General features: G+C 50.5%; 1 protein-coding gene and 1 pseudogene across 1 annotated transcript in view; one reads left to right on the plus strand and one right to left on the minus strand.

The window, feature by feature from the left end:
• LOC135893047 (butyrophilin subfamily 3 member A2-like) overlaps positions 1-24,167 on the plus strand; it is a 308,768-nt gene that overhangs the window by 147,082 nt on the left and 137,519 nt on the right. The window lies entirely within an intron of this gene.
• Positions 1-24,167, minus strand: part of LOC135893198 (butyrophilin subfamily 3 member A1-like) — a 46,700-nt pseudogene that overhangs the window by 13,798 nt on the left and 8,735 nt on the right.

Below are 24,167 nucleotides of genomic sequence, written 5' to 3' on the forward strand. Positions count from 1 at the left end.
TGGTGTCGGTGCTTCTGGATCTGGTCAGCCCCGTGTGTGACCTGGGAGACTCTGCCTGGGGGCTCTAATGGGGAAGTGGATGAACTTACCAATTGTCTCATGCAGCTTGGCGCGCTCTGGGGAGAGAAGGAAAGGAAAGCATCATGGGTTCAGTGTGGATCATTCTGAGCAGAGTGACACGGGGCCGTTCCAACCTTTGGGTACATCTACACTGCAGCTGGGAGGGTGATAGAAGTTTGGGCAGGCAGATGTGCTAGCTCTGCTTGAGCCCATGTGCTGTAAGTAGCAGGGTACCACGTGCAGTACCTTAGGCTAACCGCTCAAGTACGAACTCTAAGATTGGTGGTTGGAAGGAGTTTAGCTGGGGAAGGGCTCCATGGGGCTGTGGGGCTCTGGAGTTACTGTCCACCCCTAGAGACTTGGGGTCACGTCCTTTCCCATCTCATAATGTAACAATGTGGGTGAATGTGTTCATGATCAGAGTGCTCCTCACAGAACCCAGACAGCTCTGTTGGATTTGGAAGCTCTGGTCATTCGAGGCCTAGCCTAGAAGTTGGGAAAGCAGGACAGGACTGAGAAGCTGAGGGCTGGGATAGCAGGGAAGCTGTGGGTGGGGACTGAGGGATGCAAACAACAGAGCTGCGGCTGAGGGAGGACGCCCAGGGCTGGGATAGCCGGGGGCTGCAGGCAGTGGTGGTGTTTATCTGATGGGAACCACCTGCACAGCTCAGTTCTGGGGCCCCTACCAGTGACATGGCATGTATAGCGTGTGCGAAGTCACGCTGTGCAGAGGACACCATTCAGGACGCTGGACAGCACTCAGCAAGACGGATCAGCTGACACCTGGTGGACCTGCTCTGGCTTTCAGGGTTCCCTGGAATTGCACGACTTGCAGGAACCTAACGCCACCACTAACTGCACATTGAGTTTGAGGGTCACTGCAGAGCTGTGGGACTGGAGAGTCCAGGGCTGAGATAGCAGGGGGATGCAGGTCAAGATTGAGTGGCACCAGCAGAGCTTTGTGCATGAGAGCCCAGGGCTGGTTAGCAGGGGGCTGCAGGTCAGCATTGCTGTGAGTGGGAGCCCAGGGCAAGGATAGCAGGGAGCTGTGTGTGGGCATTGGGGGACTAGCAGAGCAAGTCAGAATTGAGATATATGCATAGAATTGCTGGGAGGAAGTTTGCCCAGCCCCTGGTTACATCCTGCTAGTCCATAGGCACTAAATTCACGCTCTGTCAGTAAGGATGATATTGAAATGTGAGCTGCAAACTCTGCAGTGTTTGAATATTTCCACGGGAGGGGGGAAATAATCATGAAGGTGACTGAAGTCCATACTTTTGAGTGTGGTGATTTTCATATCACGTTAGAACGTAAAAGCAGAGACACATGTTTACTAGGGATTATCCAAGTACCTGATTCCAGTTCCTTGATCTTCTTTTCCTTAGATGCTAAAATGGGAAAGAGAAAAGAGTTAGACACAGAGACAGGAACTGTGTGATGTTGTGTGACCCATAACAACTGGGGTTAGTTACAGACACCCACAGACACACTTTTAGCCCCAGGAGCCAGCAGCTTTGATAGGAGCTGGGCTGGCGGTTAGTGATACGCACCAAGGCGCAGGAGCCCTGGGATTTGCAAAGCATCTAACCTTGATGAAAGACGTGGTTCTGGATCCTGATACAACTCTGACATTCTCAACCTTCCGTCTAAGGGGAATTTCTTTTCCGTGTTACTAACAGCCCTTTGGAACATCAAAGCTACGCACTCCAGGTATAACTAGGGGATGGACGTGCAGTTGATAGGAGCTCACATCTGGAATCTGGCCTTCCCAGCAAATCATGGAAACGTGAGCCACGTTCTGGGGAGTGGCCCAGAAGAGCTGCTCTCCAGCAGTCATCTATAGAAAGTGGCTGGCCCCTCCTGCTACATCAGAACAATGTGATTGGCATTGGATTGACGCAGGCCAGGTGACACCTGTCCATCTAACCAGATATGAAAGCTGGTACCCCTGTGTCTGCTGCAGAGAGCTCACAGTACCGCACTGGGACTGGGGTAACTAACGTGACTGATTTCGGCTGAAACTGTTCACTCAGCCCTGCGGTGTCGGTGCTTCTGGATCTGTTCATACCCATGTGTGACTGGGAGCCTCTGCCTGGGGGCTTTTAGTGGGGTGGTTACCCGCTCCTGCCCTGAGGGGCTTACAACAGTCCCGGAGAGGGCTGTAGCAGAATGAAAAGCAGCTATGCTGATAGGGGAAGCAGGCGCAGCTGGGGCCATGCCCCAAACAGACCACAGCTGGCCCTTATAAAAGGGCTGTGAGCTAGATGCTCAGACACACACTCTCTCTCTCACTTCTGAGAGGGAGGGACCTGGCTGCAAGAAGCTGAGAAGGTACCTGGAGTGGAGCAGGGCTGGGGGAAGGCGAAGGGGAGCTGGGGAGCTCCAGCCTAGAAACCCCCCAGGCTGCGGCCTAGCCTAAGGCCTACTGGGTACAGGGGTTGCAGGGGGCAGCCCACGGGTAGACAGAGGCAGCAGGTCCACATCCCCTTGCCTGTGATGAGTGGCTGATACACCGCAGTCTGCCCATGGAGTGGGGCTAAGCGATGCTGGCAGTAGCCAAGACTGAGGTGAGGTGGGGATAGTGGGTGGGGGGTTCCCCTGGATGGGGAGACCCCAAGACTGTGGGTTTACGGCCAGGGGGTAGAACCCAGAGTAAAGGGGCACCGGGGCCCAGGAGGGACTCAGGCCCAACGGCAAGCGGGACACTGGCCTGCAGAGCGCGCTCCGGAGGCTGGAAGAGCTAATTCCCTGAGAGACCAGCAGGAGGCGCCGCCGGGTGAGTCTGTGCACCATCTAACCCCATTATGGGGCTCTAATGGGGAGGTGGATGAACTTACCAATTGTCTCACGCAGCTCCTGGCGCTCTGGGGAGAGAAGAAAAGGAGACCATCATGGGTTCAGTGTGGGGCGTTCCGAGCACAGTCACATGGGGCTCTTCCAAACTTGGGTACATCTCCACTGCAGCTTGGAGGGTGCTTCCCAGTTCGGGCTGGCAGAGACATGTTAGTTCTGCTTAAGCCAGTGTGCTAAAGTAGCAGAGTGGCACATGCAGTATCTTGGGCTGGCTGCTCAACTACAAACCTGTTCAGATCTGCAGGGTGCGTAGTAGGGCAGCTACCCTGAGCCGCTGCCCCTGCTACTCCCAGCTACACGGCTATTACTGGCATTGTCTGATGGGGCTGCCAACAACAGCTTGTGGGTCACTGGAGACTTCCAGGAGGAAAAATCCCCAACTGCTGGAGATGGGACACTAGATGGTTCGCGCTCTCCGTTACTACAGAGGATTCTTTCCCAGGTGTCTGGCTGGTGGTTCTTGCCTATATGCTCAGGGTCTAACTGATCACCATATTTGGGGTCAGGAAGGAATTTTCTTCCTGGTCAGATTGGCCGAGACTCTGGTTTTTTTTTTTCACCTTCCTCTGCAGCGTGGGGCATGGGTCACTTACCAGTTTAAACTAGTGCAAATGGTGAATTCTCTGTAACTTGAAATCTTTAAATCACGATTTGAGAACTTCAGTAACTCAGCCAGAGGTTAGGGGTCTGTTTCAGGAGTGGGTGGGTGAGGTTCAGTGGCCTGCAATGTGCAGGAGGTCAGAGTAGGTGCTCATGATGGTCCAATCTGACCTTAAAGTCTATGATTCTATGAGTCTATGAACAGCAGGGCCCTCGAGTGTGAAATACTCATCTACAGGACTCGCAGGAGCCAGTGTCTTCCAGCCCCACACCCAGTGACTTGTCAACAGTCCCCAGCATGTGAAGCTCAGCTCTGACAGAGGATTCCAGTCCTGGGATCTGATTGGTGGAACTCCGGGAGTCCTGATTGGTTCCCTGCTTCTATTTCAACCAAGCACAGGACCAGGAAGTCGCCTGTGCCACTGGGTTCCCCCTGCTTAGTGCTGCCTCCCCTGTGCTAGCTGCTCCTGCTGCCTGACTCTGATCTCCCGGTAACATGACCTGCTGCCTCCTGACTCTCCGGCTGCCCTTCTGCACTATCTCGGTCTCTGTTCTTCTGGTAGCCTGGCCTGGCTCCTGACTTCTGACCTCTGACCTCTGTTCTGACCACTGGGCCTGACCACCCCTGTCCCAGTTGTGACCGTCTGCACAGACCACGTAGGCTACAGGAGTGGGCCTGGTGCTGGGAGAATGGATCCAGCTACCCAACTTCTGCCCTCTGGAGCACCAGACATGCTAGAGTGGGCTGCCTGCCTTCAGGCAGACACCAAGCCTTGCAGGCTCGGGCTACCCACCTGACCTTGCAGAACCAGCAAGTGCAGAACCAGGAGTGAGTAAGACAGCTGTGAATGGAAAATGCCACTCTCCAGCCACGGTCCATGGAGCCCTGTTCTCTGATACATTTGCCTGAATGGTTAGATGGTAACTGCCAGCAATTCCGGGGGTTTATAACCAATGTCACCTTCGGTTCATGATGCGTCCTCAGTCCTTCTCTACTGATTGTGCAAAGATGGTTATCAGCCTGGTATCAGGGAAAGCCCAAGACTGGGCCTCCCCTTTCTGGAGGGCAACATCCTGGTGCTATCAAACTGGGAAGTCTTCCTCTGAGCCACGTCACTTCTATTGGATGATCTGCACCAAGTTTGAACTGCTCAGGCTGTCCTAGGAAAGATCCCACAGGGGCAGGGCACCATAACCTTCTCTGAAGCGCATTTCCATTACCTCCCTGCCAATACAGGTTGGTATGAGGTATTCACTGATCATACCTATGAGTTCATATGAAGGGCAAAAGTCTTAAACCAACTGCACCTTCCTTGGGCCCTATTTTCTCAAGATTTGATTTCATCATCACATATTGTCCCAGAACCCAAAACAGCAAGGCCGAAGCCCTGTGCCGTAACATTCTCAGCACAGCTCCTCACCAGGATACACTTGCATTGATTCGTTCTATCTCTGCCTCAGAAATTCCACCTGATGAACAAATCATTGTCAACAAACAACAGCACAACTCCCAGAAAGGGATCAGGAACAGGAGAGGAACATTTTGGTGTTCTTCCAGGTCCAGCAACAGTTGTGGTCTGCCATGATTTTTTCTAGTGGAACACTTGGGGAACTGTAAGACCTAATGGTTAATATGCCGACCCTTTTGGTGGCCCCGGATGTGCCCCATAATACAGTCATTCATTGCCTCCTGTGATATTTGTGCCTATGCCAAGATGACACACACCCAGAGGTCTCCTCCATCCCTTGGACATCCTATCTCAACCTTGGGCAGCTATTGTGTGAACTTTATTGTAGAATTACCTGAGTCCAACAAATTCAAAGCAATACGGACAGTAGCGGAACACTTTCCTAAAATGGCCCCATTTGTCTCCTGAACGGGCATACCCTCCGCTGAAGGGATGGTCCAACTATATATAAACTGCAGTCCGCCTCCATGACTTTCCAGAACCCATCATCTCTGATCAGTGGCCTCAGTTCATGGCCTGGTTCTGGTGCCCTTTGCCTGATAAGGGTCCACACGTGTCTTCTCTCCGCATACTCTCCAACATCCAGTGGCCCAAAAAAAAAGGACCAACCAGATCCTCGAACAGTAGCTGTGATGTTACATCAGCCACCACCAGGGTGACTGGTCCTCGCTTCTCCCTTCTGCAGAGTTTGCATATAACAACATAGACCATTCATCCATGGATCAAAGACCACTTTCCACCAACTAAGGGTACCACTCCTGATTCCACCTGCAATTACCTATGTCTTCTCCTATCCCAGCCTCCTCAGTCCCTAGTACAGTGGATTTATCAGGCCCATGAGGCATGAATAGGCAAGTGAAGACTATAAACGGTACGCAGACCATCATCGACAGCAAGGCCTCACCTACTCTGTGGGACAAAATGTATGGCTCCCTATGCAGCATCTCCATACAGACAGATCCACTCACAAGTTGGCCTTTCAGTTCCTTGGTCCCTTTAGGATCCAGCAATAGGTTAACTCAGTCATTTTTGAACATCAACCACCCCACTCCCAGGAGTTTCACCCAGTGTTTCATGTCTCACTTTTGAAACCCTACCTGGAAAACCCTTGATGATTACCTGTTCTGTTCATTCCCTCTGGGGCACCTGGCACTGGACACTGTCGGAAGACAGGATACTGGGCTAGATGGACCTTTGGTCTGACCCTGTAGGGCCATTCTTATGTTCTTATATTGTTTTTTTGGCAGGCTTTGGTATCTTAACTGGGGATGCGGCCCCCATCACAACAGAGGGCTGGTGGAAAATATACCCACCCCTGCAGTAGTATGAGCATTGCATAATGATCACCCCCAAAAAGCCCGGTCCAGCGTTGCCCAGAGGGCTCACATGGCAAAGGACTGATGCCAGGGAGATGTCCTGGAACCTGCTCCACTGGCTGTTATGAGCCAGTAAGCACCAGCCCCCCCCCCCCCCCCGAACTGCTGACAGCTACCAGACCTACAATCTCACCTTTGACAGAAGACTCCCTTTCTGTTATCTGATTGGTGGAATGCTGTGGGTTCTGATTGGTTCTCTGCTTGTATTTAAATGAAGCACAGGCCCAGGAAGTTGTCAATGAAACTGGATTTTTCCCTGCTCATGACTGTTTCCCTTGTGTTACCTGCTCCTTCTCCCTGATCTCCTGGTAATCTGACCCTGCTGCCTCCTCACACCTGACGCCTGCTCTAACACTAAGCCTGACCGCCCATATCCGGGTCATGATACTCAAGCAGAGCTAGCATGTGTCTGGCTCCCCAAGCTGGGAAGCTCGCTCCCTGCTGCAGTGCAGATGTACCCAATGAGCCAAGAGTCTCAGAACTCACAGTACGTGTCAGACTAAACAGTTGTAAACAAACAACAAAGTTCCATATCAGCTGCTAAACAGAGTACAGACATTCCCCGAGGGCACTGCCAGGAATGAGGGGAGGGAGCATCACACCAGAACATGTATCCCATAGACAGAGGCCTGCACTGCTGCAGCCTGTCACCTGGCCTCAGACCTCCTATTTCTGTGCTGTGCAATCCCTTTGTGGTGCTGATTTGCAGAAGTGTGTAACTCTAGGGTCTGAGTCCCTCCAGTCCATGTGCATTAAATTCATTCTCCATTGTTAAGGATGATACTGAAATCTGAACTGCAAACTCTGCAGTGTTTCTTACGTCCCAGAGCAGGGGGAGATGATCATGAAGGTGACTGAAGTCCCTACATTGTATAGGGGATTTTTCTATCTTGTTACAGTGTGGAAGCACAGACAGATGTTTACTGGGGTTAGCCAAGTACCTGATTCAAAGGCCTTCCTCTCAGCATCTGAAATAGGAAGGAGAAAAGAGTTAGACACAGAGCCAGGGGCTGTGTGCCCCATAACCACTCGGGTTAGTAACAGACACCCTACAGCCTCACTCCCAGTCCCAGTGCAGGAGTCAGCAGCTTTGATAGGAGCCAGACAGTCATTTAGTAAAACACACCAACACACAGCAGACCTGGGATTTGCAAAGCATCTAACCTTGACAGAAGATGTGGGTCTGGATCTGACTACAGCTTGGACATTCGCAACTCTTCTGTCTAAGGGGAATTCCTTTTCTGTGTTACTAACAGCCCTTTGTAGCATCAAAGCTACGCACTCCAGGTGTAACTAGGGGATGGAAGTGCTGATGTTTAGAGCTCACATCTGGGATCTGGGCTTGACAACAAAGTATGGAAACATGAACCAAGTTCTGGGAGTGGCCCAGAAGAGCCTGCACTGCCGCAGTCATCTATAGAGAGTGGCTGGCCCCCTTCTTCTGCATCAGAACAATGTGATTGGCATTGGATTGTCAAAGGCCAGGTGACACCTGTCTGTCTAACCAGACATGAGAGCAGGTGACCCTGTGTCTGCTGCAGAGAGCTCACAGTGCTGCATTCGGACTGGGGTGACTCTAATGCGACTCAGATTTTGGCCCAAGCTGTTCACTGAGCCCTGAGGTGCTGGTGCTTCTGGATCTGCTCAGCACTGTGTGTGGCTGGGAGCCTCTGCCCAGGGCTCTCTAAGAGAAGGTGGATAAACTTACCAATCGTCTCACGCAGCTTGTCGCACTCTGGGGAGAGAAAAAAAGGAGACCATCATGGGTTCAGTGTGGGTTGTTCCAAGAATAGTCACGTGGGGCTGTTCCAAACTTTGGGTACATCTACACTGCATCTGGGAGTGAGATTCCCTGTTTGGGCGGCAGATGTGTGTTAGCTGTGCTTGAGAGGATGTGCTAAAAGCAGAGGGTAGCTGGGGGTAGCATGTGTAGCAGCTTGGCTTAGCTGCTCAAATACAAACTCACTTGGACCCCCTGGGTACGTACTTGGACGGCTACCATGAGCCGCTGCCCCTGTTACCCCACCCATGCTGCTGTTGTTAGTGCACTAGTTCAAGCAGAGCTAGCGAGTGTTTGGCTACCCGAGCTAGGAAGCTCACTCCCAACTGTAGTGTAGATGTACCCAATGAGCCAAGGGTCTCAGAACTGACAGCACATCAGACAAAACTATTGGTAATGAAGGAAAAAAAAGGTCTCAGATCAGCCCCTAAAATGAGCCCACAAATTGCCCTGGGGAGGCAGCACCTCCAGCTGCTGGCATTGCCAGGAATGAGGGGAGGGAGCATCACACAAGAACATGTATCAGGTGGAGGGAGGCCTGCACTGCTGCAGCCTGTCATTTGGCCTCAGGCCTCCTATTTCTGTGCCATGCAATCCCTTTGTGGTGCTGATTTGCAGAAGTGTGTAACTCTAGGGTTAGTGGTTGGCAGAAGCTTAGCTGGGGAAGGGTCCGTGGGGCTGTGTGGCACTGGATTAATGTCCACTCCTCGAGCCGTGGGGTCAGCTCCTGTCTCGGCTCTTATGAGAACACTGTGGGTTGTGGCTCAGACTGTACCTCACCGAGCACATACAGAGTGTAGTAGGGCTTGGAGTCTATGTTCATTTGCGACCCAGGCCTAGAATAGGAGGGGGATGAACGAAGGGAGAGAACACGACTGGACCAGACTGCGGAGTTCAGGGCTGGGATAGCAGGGAAGTAGTGGGTGGCGAATGAGGGACACCAGCAATGACATGGGGATCCCAGGGCTTGGATAGGTGGGGGACTGCGGCTGGGACTGAGGGGCACCAGCAGAGCTGCATGCAGGGAGCTCAGATATTTTGCGCGTCAGGTCTACACTACAGACATGGATGGAGGTAGTTTGCTCATCCCCTGACTGAGGACTTGTCTACACAGTCCCATAGTTCAGCCTATAGGGTTGTGATTTGCAGCATGCATGAAAATGCTGCTCTGTAACTGTCCTGTGTGGATGTGGCTGATGTGCACTAAACAGTACCTAGTTCACACTAACGCAGTTCTCTTCAAATAGGACTGTATAAGTGCACACTAGGAACCTTTTAATTCATGCCCACAGCATCCACACGGGTTATTACAGTGCAGCACTTTGGTGCGCGTTGCTATTCACACTCCCGTAATCTGACTTGTTGGGCAGTATAGACATAGCCTGAGTCCCTCCAGTCCATGTGCATTACATTCATTCTCCATTGTTAAGGATGATACTGAAATCTGAGCCGCAAACTCTGCAGTGTTTCTTACGTCCCAGAGCAGGGGGAGATGATCATAGGCGCCGACTCCGTGGGTGCTCTGGGACTTGACCACCCATGGGGAAAAACTGGTGGGTGCAGAGCACCCACCAGCAGCTCCCTGCCCCATCCCAGCTCACCTCCACTCCGCCTCCACCTCCTCCCCTGAGCACGCCGCCGCCTCCTTCTTCTCCCCTCTCCCAGTGCTTGTGCCGCAAAACAGCTGTTTTGCGCAGCAAGCCTGGGCGGGACAGGGGAGGAGGGGGAATACGGCGCGCTTGGGGGAGGAGGCAGGGCCAGGGCGGGGATTTGGAGAGGGGTTCAATAGGGGCAGGGAGGGGCGGAGTTTGGGCGGGGATTTCAGGGCAGGGGGGGGTGCGAACACCCACCGGCGCCAACAAAAGTTGGCGCCTGTGGAGATGATCATGAAGGTGACTGAAGTCCCTACATTGTATAGGGGATTTTTCTCTCTTGTTACAGTGTGAAAGCACAGACAATGTTTGCTGGGGGTTTTCTATCTTGTTCACTGTGAAAGCACAGACACAAGTACCTGATTCCAATGCCTTCCTCTCAACATCTGAAATAGGGAGGAGAAAAGAATTAGACAGAGACAGGTGCTGTGTGCCCCATAACCACTGGGGTTAGTAACAGACCCCCACAGCCTCACTCTCAGTCCCAGTGCAAGAGCCAGCAGCTTCGATGGGAGCTGGACTGTTGTTTTGTAAAACACACCAACACACAGCAGACCTGGGATTTGCAAAGCATCTAACCTTGATGGAAGACGTGGGTGTGGCTCCGACTACAGCTCTGACATTCACAACTCTTCTGTCTAAGGGGAATTCCTTTTCTGTGTTAGTAACAGCCCTTTGGAGCATCAAAGCTACGCACTCCAGATGTAATTATGGGATGGACATGTCAATGTTTGGGGCTCAAATCTGGGATCTGGGCTTGGCAACAAAGCACGAAAACATGAACCATGTTCCGGAAAGGGCCTAGAAGAGCCTGCACTGCAGCAGTCATCTATAGAGAGTGGCCGGCCCCCTTCTGCTGCATCAGAACAATGTGATTGGCATTGGATTGTCAAAGGTAAGGTGACACCTGTCTGCCTACTGTGTCTGCTGCAGAGAGGTCATAGTGCTGCGATGGGACTGAGATGACTAATGCAACTCAAATTTTGGCCCAAACTGTTCACTCAGCCCTGCCTTGCAGTGTTGGTGCTTCTGGATCTGCTAAGCGCCATGTATGTCTGGGAGCCTCTGCCCAGGGCTCTCTAAGGGAAGGTGGATGAACTTACCAATCGTCTTATGCAGATCCTGGCATTCTGCGGAGAGAAGAAAAGGAGACCATCGTGGGTTCAGTGTGGGTTGTTCCAAGAACAGTGACATGGGGCTGTTCCAAACGTTGGGTCTAACATCTTGTCAGAATAATGTGGGTGGTGGGGCCCATCAGAGTGCACCTCACAGAGCCCACCCAGAGCATATTAGGGTTTTGAAATTCTGTTCATTCGACGGCGAGGCCTAGACTAGGAGAGAGGGATCAGGACAGGACTGAGGAGCTGAGGGCTGGAATAGGAGGGAAGCTATGGGTGGATACTGAGGGATGCCAACTGAGCTGGAGCTGGTGGAGGAAGCCCAGGGCTGTGATAGCAGAGGGGCTACAGTCAGTGGCCATGTTTGTCCCATGGGGACCCACTGCAAAGCTCAATTCTAGGACCCCTTCCACTGACTTTGCATGTATGGTGTGTATGAGGGCAGGGGCGGTTACGGGACTTGACAGGATTGTGGAGCTCTGGTCTGGATTACAGGGAGGCAGTGGGTGGGGATTGAGGGGCACTGGCAGTGCTGTGGGGAGCCCAGCACTGATATAGCCGGGATGCAGTGGGTGAACACTGAGGGGCACTGCCAGAGTTGTGTGTAAGTGGGGAGCCCAGCATTGGGATAGCAGCTATTTTGCAGGTCAGAACTGAGATATACCCACAAACCTGCATGGAGGAAGTTTGCCCAGCCCCTGGCTCAGGCTTGTCTACACAGCCCCATAGATTGGCATTTGGGGATATGATTTGCATCATGCACCAAAGTGCTGCACTGTGACTGCTCTCTAAACATCACCTAGTTGGTCCTCTTCAAAGACGACTATTGGAAATGTAAACTAGGAACCTTTTAGTTCACACCCAGAGCATCGAAACAGGGTTGTCACAGTGCAGCACATTAGTGTGTGTTGCTATTCACACTCCAGTAATCTGAACACTGGGCAGTGTAGACATAGCCTGAGTCCTGCCATCCTATATGCATTAAGTTCACTCTCTGTTGTTCAGGATGACACTGAAATCTGAGCTGCAAACCCTGCAGTGTTTGGCTATTTCCAGGGCAGGGGGAGATGTTCTTGAAGGTGACTAAGGTCCACACAGCACATGTGGTGATATTTCTATCTCATTATAGTATGAAAGCACAGACACACATTTACTAGGGGTTTAGCCAAGTACCTGCTTCCCAGGTCTTCTTCTCAGTCTCTGAAATGGGGAAGAGAAAAGAGTCAGACCCAGAGACACACAGGTGTCTAGGTGTCTAGGTGTGTCTAGGTGGTGCTGAACACTGCCTAATGACTGAGGTTAGTCACAGACATCCCACACCCGCACTCCCAGCCCCAGTGCAGGAGCCGGCAGGTTTGACAGGAGCAGGGCTGGCGGTTTGTGATATGCACCAACACACAGGAGACATGGGGAGTCTCTCACTCCTTAGCCCCTTTCTACACACACTTTTGCTCCATTTTAATTAATTAGGTTTCAAAACACACCTTGAGTTAAACTGGTGCAGGGCTGTGTGTAGCACAGGCCTGGTAGAACCATGGGGCGGGGTCAGTTACTCCACAGCAACCCCTGTGGCTAGTTACAGAACAGCACTGATTGCTAGGGGAGTCCCATCCAGCCCTCCCTAGCTGGAGGAATGTGGCCACGAGAGGGCATGGCAGAGAGGAGATGAAAGAGGAGGATCCTCAGAGCTCTTCCAGGCTGTGATTGCCAGGAGAACCCCAGTCACCATGCTGGCATGTTGTATCCATTCTCTGCACCTGTCATCTGTATTTCCCTGCATGTGTGTGCAGTGCCCAGCAGAACGGGTCAGAACCATCACAATGCAAACCAATATTGTTACTAAATATTGAAAATTTCACAGTGGAATAAATTAGACTGTGCACTTAATAAAATGTTGCTGCTGCATCTATTGGCCCATATGAAAGAGGGAATGTCACAGATTTGTAGAGTTTCAGGCCAAGCAGAACCATTAGTTTATCTGTTCTGACCTGCTGTATATCACAGGCCAGAGAATCTCACCCAGTTCCCTCTGCACTGAGCCCAATAACTCAGGTTTGACTACAGCAGTTTCCAGAAAGGTGCCCTGTCTGGATCTGATGCCATCAAGAGATCGAGAATTCATCACTGCCATTACGAGCTTCCTCTAGTGGCTAAACACCCTCCCTGTGTCCTGTGCATTCGACAGTCACAGGATGGAATCATCTCACAGAGCATCATTGACCTAGCTGTGTCGTTTCCTTTAGCCACTGAGCAATTGCCCAGGGTTAGTGGGACAGAATATGACCCAGATTTGTCACTACAAACCCGTCTCCATGCTGCAGCGACGTGCAGGGAATCTCACAAGCACGGACCCTTTGGGTTTCTGTTGCAAAATACACATTTGTCAACCTGTTACCATCAGCATGTTTGAGAACGTGGGGGAGATGAGGACCACTGGGCAGAGACCTCCTGGCTCCATCCCTTCATTGCACGGAGCCCATAGATAACACCAAGCAGTCACAGAGCTCACACATCTCAACAGACAGAGCAAGAGATACTGCAGGAGACCTACCAAGATTTAACAGAGCCTCCTCTTTAGAGCGTTTCTTCTGAGAGGCCTTTTTCTTCGCTGTGAGACAGAGAATCAGACATCGCAGTGAGACAGGGAAGGAAGGGGAAACACTGAGCAATACACTAATACAGGTGGGGCCGGGGACCCCGGTGTGTTTGTTAGTTTGGTTTATTTCCTAAAACAAATACAAGGTAACTATCTGAACAATAAAATGCTCCCATGCCCCAGCCCAGTGCCCTCTAGGGCCGGGCTCTAAACATGCAAATAACACAGTCCCATTACCTGTGTATCCAAGATATGCACAAGCTCCAGCAGCAATGAGAACCAGAGTGAACAATACCCAGAATGCAGCCAGCCAGGGATAAACACGGGGGAAGATGTTACCTGGCAAACAGAGAGCGCAGTGTGTGAGGAGCACAGTCCCATTGTAGAGCTGGAGAATGGGGTTTGCCATTTGGCTTCACAGCTGAGTCCTGGCTCAGGGACCCCAGAAATTCCCAGGACTGAAGGGAACATCCCCTTCATGCTCTAATCATAGCCACAAATGGGAGCATTGCAACTAGAGAAGCCAGCGCATCATCGGTTCCAAGACCCAGGACTCTGCTCTGCCCAAATCTCTCCTGCTGCTACAAGCCAACAGCCAGCAGCTCCATACCCAGCCCTGCCTGTTCAGCAGAGAACAATTGTTTTCCTAGCTGGCCCCAGTTTGTCATGAGTTCATGGATTCATAGATGTTAAGGCCTGAAGGGGCCATTATGACCATCTAGTCTGACCTCCTGTATAGCCCGGGACAGAGACCCTCCCACACTGATCCCTGCATCCAGCCCAGAACTTCTGTTCCAGCTGGAGCGGATGTTATAGAAAGAGACGCCCAGTTTGGGTTGAAGATTCCAAATAATGGAGAATCCACCACGTCCCTAGGGCAGTTGTTCCAACGGTTAATTCCCCTCACTGTTAAAATCTGCACCTTATTTCCAGTCTGAATTTGTCTAGCTTCAACTTCCAGCCATCAGATCTTGTTCTTCCTTTGTCTGCTAGATTAGAGACCTATCGACTGTCGGAAATCTCCTCCCTGTGTAGGTACTCACAGACCATGATCAAGTCACCTTTTAACCTTCCCTTGGATAAGCTCTATAACTTGAGCTCCTACGATTCTGACTATGAGGCAGGTTCCCAGATCTCTAATTGTTCCTGTAGCTGTTTTCTTAGCACTTTCCTGTTTGTCAACATCCTGTTTTAAAGTGTGAACACCAGAACTGGACACAGTACCCAGCAGTGGTCTGGCTAACACCACACACAGGGGTGATGTCACCTCCTTTCTCCTGCTAGATATTCTCATTTATACATAGAAGGGCTGCATTCACCATCTTAGCTCCGGCATTGCTCTGGGAGCTCACGTTCATGTCCTTTTCAGTAACTGATTTCTTGGATAGTCTCCCATCCTGCAATTGTGACCTACGCTCTTTGTTCATAGATGTGAAAACTTGTGTGACAGGGTGCTGCTGGAAAAGCCCTTAATCAGCGCCTGCCACTCCAGCCCCAATTAGGGAGAATGGATTGGGGCTGGGTGAAGGTAACTGACCACACCTGCCAGCCTCATTAGCAGGAGCTCTAAGACTGGAAGGAAGTGAGAGAAGGGGGGGGGGGGGGTGGAGACTAAGAGTGGGACCTCAGGCTCAGAGGGACTAGGAGCCTCCTAGTCTGTTTCTGGCCCAGCCTGTTATAGGCCAAGCAGTTGTGGAGCCTGTACATAGTGGGAAACTGGTAGTGGGAAACTGATCACGAATAAAGAACACAGATGTGGCACCAGACTGAAGTGTCCCTGATTCATGGAGGAGAGGGGCCAAGGGACCAAATCCAGAGGGGCAGAGTGTGTACCCCGTTACACATGGGGTCTTGTCTGGGATCTCCAGCCACCACCAGGGCATGGCTACCCGAAGATGGAGGGAACCGTGCAGTGGCTAGCCAAGCAACAAGAGGAGATGCAGAAAGCACTGCAGGCCTTCCAGCAATCCCACCAGGTGGAGAGGCAGGCCTTACTCGCCTGGCAGGCCGAGCAAGAGAAGGCCCTCCAGGACCCTCCAGCTGCCTATATGGGGTTCAGTGATGAACAGGCCAAGGATTACGACAAAGTGAAGGTGGCTCTCCTAGACAGGATGGGGTTGTCAGTGGAAAAGTACCGACAGAAGTTTCAGGAGGGCTAGTGGACACGGGGTTTGCGGCCCCGAGCTTTTGCCCAGAAGCTCACGGACTGGGGCACTCGGTGGTTGAGGCCGGACACCCGGAGAGATTATGGACAGGGTGATCCTTGAATAATTTGTGCAGGCCCTCCCGGAAGACATGGAATCATAGAATTATAGAAGATAAGGGTTGGAAGAGACCTCAGAAGGTAATCTAGTCCAACCCCCCGTTCAAAGCAGGACTAACCGCAACTAAATCATCCCAGTCAGGACTTTGTCAAGCCAGGCATTAAAAACCTCTAGGGATGGAGATTCCACCACCTCCCTAGATAAGCCATTCCAGTGTTTCACCACCCTCTTAGTGAAAAAGTTTCCCCTAATATACAATCTAGACCTCCCTCACTGCAACTTGAGACCGTCCCTCCTTGTTCTGTCATCTGGTACCACTGAGAACAGTCTAGATCCATTCTCTTTGGAACTCCCCTTCAGGTAGTTGAAGGTTGCTATCAAATCCTCCCTCACTCTTCTCTTCTGCAGACTAAATAATCCCAGTTCCCTCAGCTTCTCCTCATAAGTCATGTGCCCCAGCCCCCTAATCATGTCTGTTGCCCTTTGCTGGACTCTTTCCAATTTGTCCACATCCTTTCTGTAGTGTAGGGCCTAAAAGTGGACACAATACTACACAATACCAGTGCCAAATAGAGGGGAATATTGACTTCCCTCGATTTGCTGGCAATGCTCCTATTAATGCAGCCCAATATATTGTGAGCCTTCTTGGCAACAAGGGCACACTATTGACTCATATCCAGCTTCTCGTCCACTGTAATCCCCAGCTCCTTTTTCTGCAGAACTGCCACTTAGCCAGTTGGTCCCCAGCCTGTAGCAGTTCATGGGATTCTTCTGTCCTAAGTGCAGGACTCTGCACTTGTCCTTGTTGAACCTCATCAGATTTCTTTTAGCCCAATCCTTCAATTTGTCTAGGTCCATCTGGACCCTATCCCTACCCTCCAGCGTATCGACCTCTCCCCACAGCTTAGTGTCATCCACTAACTTCCTGAGGGTGCAATCCATCCCATCATACAGATCATTAATGAAGATGTTGAACAAAACCAGCCCCAGGACAAATCCTGGGGCACTCTGCTTGATACCAGCTGCCAACTAGACATCAAGCCATTGATCACTACCTGTTGAGCCTGACAATCTAGCCAGCTTTTTGTCCACCTTATAGTCCATTCATCCAATCCATACTTTTTTAACTTGCTGGCAAGAATACTGTGGAAGACCATATCAAAAGCTTTGCTAAAGTTCAGTTATATCACATCCACCGCTTTCCTCATATCCACAGAGTCAGTTATCTCATCATAGAAGGCAATCAGGTTGGTGAGGCATGACTTGCCCTTGGTGAATCAATGTTGACTGTTCCTGATCACCTTCCTCTCCTCCAAGCACTTCAAAATTGATTCCTTGAGGACCTGCTCCATGGTTTTTCCAGGGACTGAGGTGAGGCTGACCAGTCTGTAGTTCCCCAGATTGTCCTTCTTCCCTTTTTTAAAGATGGGCACTATATTTGCTGTTTTCCAATCATCCGGGACCTCTCCTCATCGCCACGAGTTTTCAAAGATAATGGCCAATGGCTCTAAAATCACATCAGCCAACTCCCTCAGCACCTTAGGATGTGTAAGCAGAGTCAGGATGAGCTCTACCCTGACATCTGGTGGTGAATTGTGGTGAGTTGTGCAAAAGAACTTCAGGGGCTGATCTTGTTTGCATAGGCACACCGACCCTGCCTAGCATAAGCCCACAGCAGCCCAAATGATCACTTTGGCTGCTGTGGGATCCCCAGTTTCTCTGTTATTGGGGCAGGAAGAATAAAGTGTTGTTACCCTGATTATATGACTCAAGGACAGTGGAACTGTTTTATGACAGAGGGACTTGCCATCAACTAAGTAGCACTCGCTAGACAAGGGGCATGGGTTCCAAAACCCAGTGAATGGAGTGAGGCTGGGGACAGGTATTTGTACTGGAGGGTATGGGCCCCCTTTGAGGGCCGGAAACACCAATTACACTGTCTCCTCCCTTCACTGTGGAATATCAGAGCTAATTTTGATTCCATTAGGAGTCTAGTGACAGGCTGCTGAGCTGAATTCACTTTGGGCCAATGGTGCACCAGAACTTAGGCTCCCCTACTACAAGCTAAAATCACTGAGTGCTGTGTTAAGTAGTCAGGGGCCTGAAGATATATGGCTGAGTGGCTGGCGGAGCAGAACAGTTTGCAGGATGGCTGGAGCGGCTCACGGGAAGGCTGGTGGAGTGGAGTGGCTGGCAGAGCCATTCACGGAACGGCTAGAGCGGCTCACGGGATGGCTGGTGGAGCGGAGTGGCTCACAGTGAAGGCTGCAACAGAACCCCACAGAGAGGCGGGGCAGTCAGCCTTAGACCACATAAGGTGCCCCTTAACACCCCTGTCAGGGGCACCCCCATTTCCACCCAGGCGGGGAGGTAAAACTCTGCAGATAAACTTTTGAACTCTGGGGCTACACTGACCAAGGACAGAGACTTTTGGGTGAGTGTTCCACTACATTTGCTGGACTCAAGAGACTTTTGGGGTGTTGGACTTTTGGGACTTTGGGTGATTTTTTGGGTTGCTGGACTTAAGACCCTGAGGGGAAAAGGACACTGCCAAACTTACTTGGGGGTGGGTCTTTTGCTCATGGTTTGTGTTATGAATCCTGTTTGTGGTGTTTCCCCAATATAATGCTGCATTTTTTCCCTCCTTTATTAAAAGGATTTTCATAGAATCGTAGAATATCAGGGTTGGAAGGGACCTCAGGAGGTCATCTAGTCCAACTCCCTGCTCAAAGCAGGACCAATTCCCAACTAAATCATCCCAGCCAGGGCTTTGTTGAGCCTGACCTTAAAAACCCCTAAGGAAGGAGATTCCACCACCACCCTAGGTAACCCATTCCAGTGCTTCACCACCCTCCTAGTGAAAAAGTTTTTCCTAATATCCAACCTAAACCTCCCCCACTGCAACTTGAGACCATTACTCCTCGTTCTATCATCTGGTACCACTGAGAACAGTCTAGATCCATCCTCTTTGGAACCCCCTTTCAGGTAGTTAAAAGCAGCTATCAAATCCCCCCTCATTCTTCTCTTCTGCAGACTAAACAATACTAGTTCCGTCAACCTCTCCTCATAAGTCATGTGTTCCAGCTCCCTAATAATTTTTGTTGCCCTCCACTGGACTCTTTCCAATTTTTCCACATCCTTCTTATAGTGTGGGGCCCAAAACTGGACACAGTACTCCAGATGAGGCCTCACCAATGTTGAATAGAGGGGAATGATCACGTCCCTCGATCTGTTGGCAATGCCCCTACTTATACAGCACAAAATGCTGTTAGCCTTCTTGGCAACAAGGGCACACTGTTGACTCATATCCAGCTTCTCATACACTGTAATCCCTAGGTCTTTTTCTGCGGAACTGCTGCCTAGCCATTCAGTCCCTAGTCTGTAACAGTGCATGGGATTCTTCCGTCCTAAATGCAGGACTCTGCAATTGTCCTTGTTGAACCTTTGCTACACTCAGACTCCGTGCTTGCGAGAGGGGAAGTATTGCCTATTAGAGGCGCCCGGGGGGTGGTATGTAATTGTCCCAAGTCACTGGGTGGGGGCTCGAGCCGGTTTTGCATTGTGTTATTGAAACGGAACCCCTAGATACTGAACCTGGCCCTTGTTGCAGCCAACTCAGACGGGCAGAAGGGTTACATTTTTGGAGGCTCGTCCGGGATCCCTGGATCAGTATCCCTCGCAAACACCTGTTGAGTGTTCCACTACATTGGGAAACAATTGTGTTTATATTTTGAGGAAATTACTGTTTGTATAATGGCTAATATGTCAGGTTTGTTGGGCCCCGGCTCTGCAGCCTCTACCTCATGGGCCGCAGCCTCAGCCGATGATTGGGCAAAAGCACTGGGGCAAATGTTGGAAAAGGTTGTGCTGTCCCATGCTAGGTCAAACTCTTGTCGTAAGTTAAGGTTATTTAATGGGGAAGTGGAGTTTGAACCTTGGTTGGAGCATACCACTGAAATGGTGCAGGAGTGGGCCGTACCCAATGCAGAAAAGCGAGGATGTCTTAGTGGCCCAGCATTAGATGTGATTCGCACCCTGAAGCTCATTGACCCTGGGGTCAGTGTGAAGGACTGCCTAGAGGCCTTTGATCATACCTTCGGGAGCATAGAGGGCCCTGAAGACAGTTACTGTAAGTTCCTTAATTCCGGACAGCAAAGGGGCAAGAAGATTTCAGCCTATATACAGAGGCTGGAGAGACTGCTTCAGAGAGCTGTCATGAGGGGAGCAGTGACTGCTGAGCAGATGGATCAGACCAGACTGGCTCAAATTGTAAGAGGAACTCAGTATCAGAACCCGATTCTACTTCATCTCCGGCTAAGAGAACGATGGGAACATCCCCCAAGTTACTCCCAGCTGATAAAACAAGTCAGAGAAGAGGAAGAAAGGCAGGTTGCCAGCGAGTTTTGGGAAGCCCAAACATTGGAGCCAGCCAGCACAACACCACTGCAAATGGCCAGTGTACTGATGGTGAGCACCACAGAGGAACTTGTCCAACAAATGCAGGTCCTGACAGAATGGATAGCTGAACTGCAAAGCACCATTGACCGAGCTAAGATTTCCAGGAATAAGGAGCCTCAGACTGTGGTGATGGAGAAGTCAGCATTTAGAGCCACTGTCCCACCCAGGCGAAGGGGGAAAGGACAATTCTTCTGCTACCGATGTGGTCAGGATGGACACAGTGCTGCCAAGTACCATAATGAAGAAAATCTCTCCTTACTGTATGGAAAGCTGAGGATCAGTTGGGAGAGATCCGGTAGCTGCCAGAGGGTCTGGGGACGGGGACCACCCAGGCCTGCAGGATTTGAAGATTCCCCCAGAAAAGACCGTCCAGCTGGGATCCCCGCAGGACTGATAGGGCCTCGAGCAGAGGTCACAGTGAGGATTGAAAGGACAGAATGTAAAGCAGTGCTTCACACTGTATCTCAAGTGACTATTATATTTCAGTCATTCTACCAACAGATGCTTAGGCACCTGCCTATACAGCCACTGACTGGCGTTGGTCCGTGTGGCCTCAGCATGGATGAATACCCCTACCAAGGGTATGTCATAGTGCACCTGGAATTCCCAGAGGAGGTTGCTGGGGTAAGAGAAGAGGTAGACACAGCTGTCTTAATATGCCCTGACCCTAAAGGGACCTCTGATGTGTCTGTGCTGATAGGGACTAACTCCAGTCTCTTCAAGGTGCTCGCGGATTACTGCAGACGGTGGGCTGGGGACCAGTACCTGAATACCCTGATGATCCATACGCTTTGTGCTGAAGCCTATAGGAAAATTGAGAACGCTAAAAAGGAGACATCTGAACTACCGATTGGGGCACTGAAGTACGTGGGCACAACCCCCTTAGTCTTGCCTGCAAGGATGGAGCAAAAAGTGCTTGTCATGAGTACCAGACTGAAAGGCAGTAAAGGGGCATTAGCAATGGTAGAGCAGCCGGTCGAAGGAGAGCTCCCGAAAGGAGTGCTGGTACCCAGTGGAGTCATAACCCTACCTGCTGCAGCCAAGGAAAAGGTGACTATACTGATTGCTAATGAAACAAGTCGAGATGTTGTTGTGAAGCAAGGATAAAAGATAACAGACCTCTTCGAGCCTGAATCAATTGTAAAACCCCAGTGTGAGACTCAAGTTCCGACAATAGACCCAGCAAAGTTTGACTTTGAAGATTCACCATTGTCCGAGGAGTGGAAAGATTGCCTGAGGAGGAAACTTTGTGAAAGGTCTAAGGTGTTCTTACTGCATGAGTGGGATGTGCAAAAGGAGTAGAGCACAACATCAGACTACATGACTCTCGACCTTTCAGGGAGAGATCTAGGAGGATTGCTCTCTCCAAGATGGAAGATGTGCAACAACATCTTCAGGAGCTGGCTGCGAATGGCATCATTACAGAGTTCCGCAGCCCATAGGCCTCACCCATTGTGGTGGTCCGTAAAAAGAATGGGAAAATCCCGATGTGTATTGACTACCACACCCTAAACAGCCGTACTGTGGTTGACCAGTACACAATGCCCCGAGTCAAAGATGCCTTAGACTGTTTGCTGGGAAGCCAGTGGTTCTCTGTGTTGGATCTTCAGAGTGGATACTACCAGATTCCTCTGGGAGAAGAAGATAAGGAGAAGACAGCCTTCATCTGACCATTAGGGTTTTATCAGTTTGAACGCATGTCCCAAGGGATTTCTGGAGCACCTGCCACATTTCAACGTCTTATGGAGAAAGTTGTGGGATACATGAATTTACTGCAAGTGTTAGTTTATTTGGATGACCTGATTGTGTTTGGAAGAACCTTGGAGGAGCATGAAGAAAGACTTCTTAAAGTGCTTGATAGGTTGGAGGATTGTGGTTTGAAGCTTTCAATTGACGAATGCCAGTTCTTCAGAATCTCAGTGAATTATGTGGGTCACATCGTGTCCCAAGAGGGTGTGAATACTGATCCAGATAAAATAGAAGCACTCACTGCATGGCCATGTCCAAGTAACTACAGAGAACTCAAGACCTTTCTTGGGTTTAGTGGCTACTACCTCAGATTTATGAAAAAACTATGCTACGATTGTAAACCCCTGAATGATCTTACCAGGGGATACCAGTCTAGCAAGAACAAATCTGAGACCAAGAATAAGGGGAGGTCCCCAAAGCCTCCTGTGCAGAGACACTATGGCCCCTTCGAACCAATTGGGCCACGGTGGGATGAGAGATGTGAAAGGGCTTTTCGAGAAATCATTACTTGCCTAACTCATGCTCCAGTCCTAGTCTTTGCTGACCCAAGCAAACCATTTATCCTGCATACTGATGCCAGTTTGGAGGGTCTGGGAGCAGTACTGTACCAGGAAGTGGAAGGAAAACGTAAACCTGTAGCCTTTGCCAGCCGAGGACTGTCTGATAGTGAAACTCGCTATCCCACCCACAAGCTGGAGTTCTTGGCCTTGAAATGGGCCATCACTGAGAAATTTTGAGACTACTGGTATGGTGCTCAGTTCCAGGTGTGGACAGACAACAACCCACCTACTTATGTGTTAACAAGTGCTAAGCTGGATGTTACAGGGCAAAGATGGGTGGCCGCTTTGGCTAGCTATGACTTCAGCATTCAATACTGATCAGGGAGAAGCAATGTAGATGCAAATGCATTGTCCAGGTGTCTGTAGGCACCAGAAGTTGCTGTGATACCCAAGGATGGAGTGACAGCTTTTTGCAGTGTGAGTCGCCGAGAGCCAGAGGCCATGAGAGCCTTCATGGATGTGTTGCAGAAGCTTTGGGCCTGCCCCCTGAATGCGTGCCTTCTACTTCAGTGAACTATATTGCATTGGACCAATCTCCCTTGCCCATGCTCAATGCGGCTGATTGGCAAGAAGCCCAGCTGCAAGATATTGACATTCTTGATACACTACTTGCCAAAAGGGAGGGGCAAAGCCCAGCTGCGGTTACCCCATCTAACCCGGAGGGTAAACTACTATTGAGAGAATGGACCAAACTAAAACTGATTCAGGGAGTGCTACACCGAATGACCACGGACCCTTTACAAAAGCAACGAGCACAACTAGTGCTGCCAAAAGAGTTCAGAGCCCTGGCCATGAGGGCCTTGCATGATGACTTTGGACATTTAGGGATGGAGAGGACCCTGGAACTCATTCATAGTAGGTTCTATTAGCCCTGGATGGCTGAAGATGTTCACAGGAAATGTGAGACCTGTGCTTGATGTGTTCAAAGGAAATCTCTGCCCACAAGAGCTGCATATCTCAAGAATATCATCAGCAACAAAACTTTGGAGCTGGTATGCATTGATTTCTTGTCTTTAGAAGTAGACAAGAGGAATGTTGGGAACATTCTAGTAGTGACTGACCATTTTACGCGGTATGCGCAGGCATATCCCACACGTGATGAAAGGGCCACAACTGTCGCTCGAGTACTGTGGGAAAAATATTTCTCAGTTTATGGATTCCCAGCCCGGATACACTCGGATCGGGGCGGGACATTAAGAGCCACCTTCTGAAGGAGGTGCTGAGGATAGCGGGAATTAAAAAGTCTAGGACAATGCCTTATCACCCGCAAGGTGATCCTCACCCAGAGAGGTTCAACCGAACCCTATTAGATATGTTAGAGACTTTGCGACCAGAGCAGAAGGCAACCTGGAGCCAACATGTCGCATTTCTGGTGCATACTTACAACGCCACAAAGAACGATGCTATGGGAGTCACCCCATATCTCTTGATGTTTGGGCGAGAACCAAGATTACCCATAGACCTGTGCTTTGGTGTATCAGAGGATGGAGATAGCTATGAAACTCATCAGCAATATGTATCCTGACTAAGAGAAAAGCTATGGGATGTTTATCACTTAGCAAAATCTGCGGCTCGGAAGAACACAGACCGCAACAAACATCAATATGATGCTAGGGTACGTTTGCAGGAGTT

This window comes from Emys orbicularis, chromosome 21, assembly GCF_028017835.1.
Source record: "Emys orbicularis isolate rEmyOrb1 chromosome 21, rEmyOrb1.hap1, whole genome shotgun sequence".
Lineage (NCBI taxonomy): Eukaryota > Metazoa > Chordata > Testudines > Emydidae > Emys > Emys orbicularis.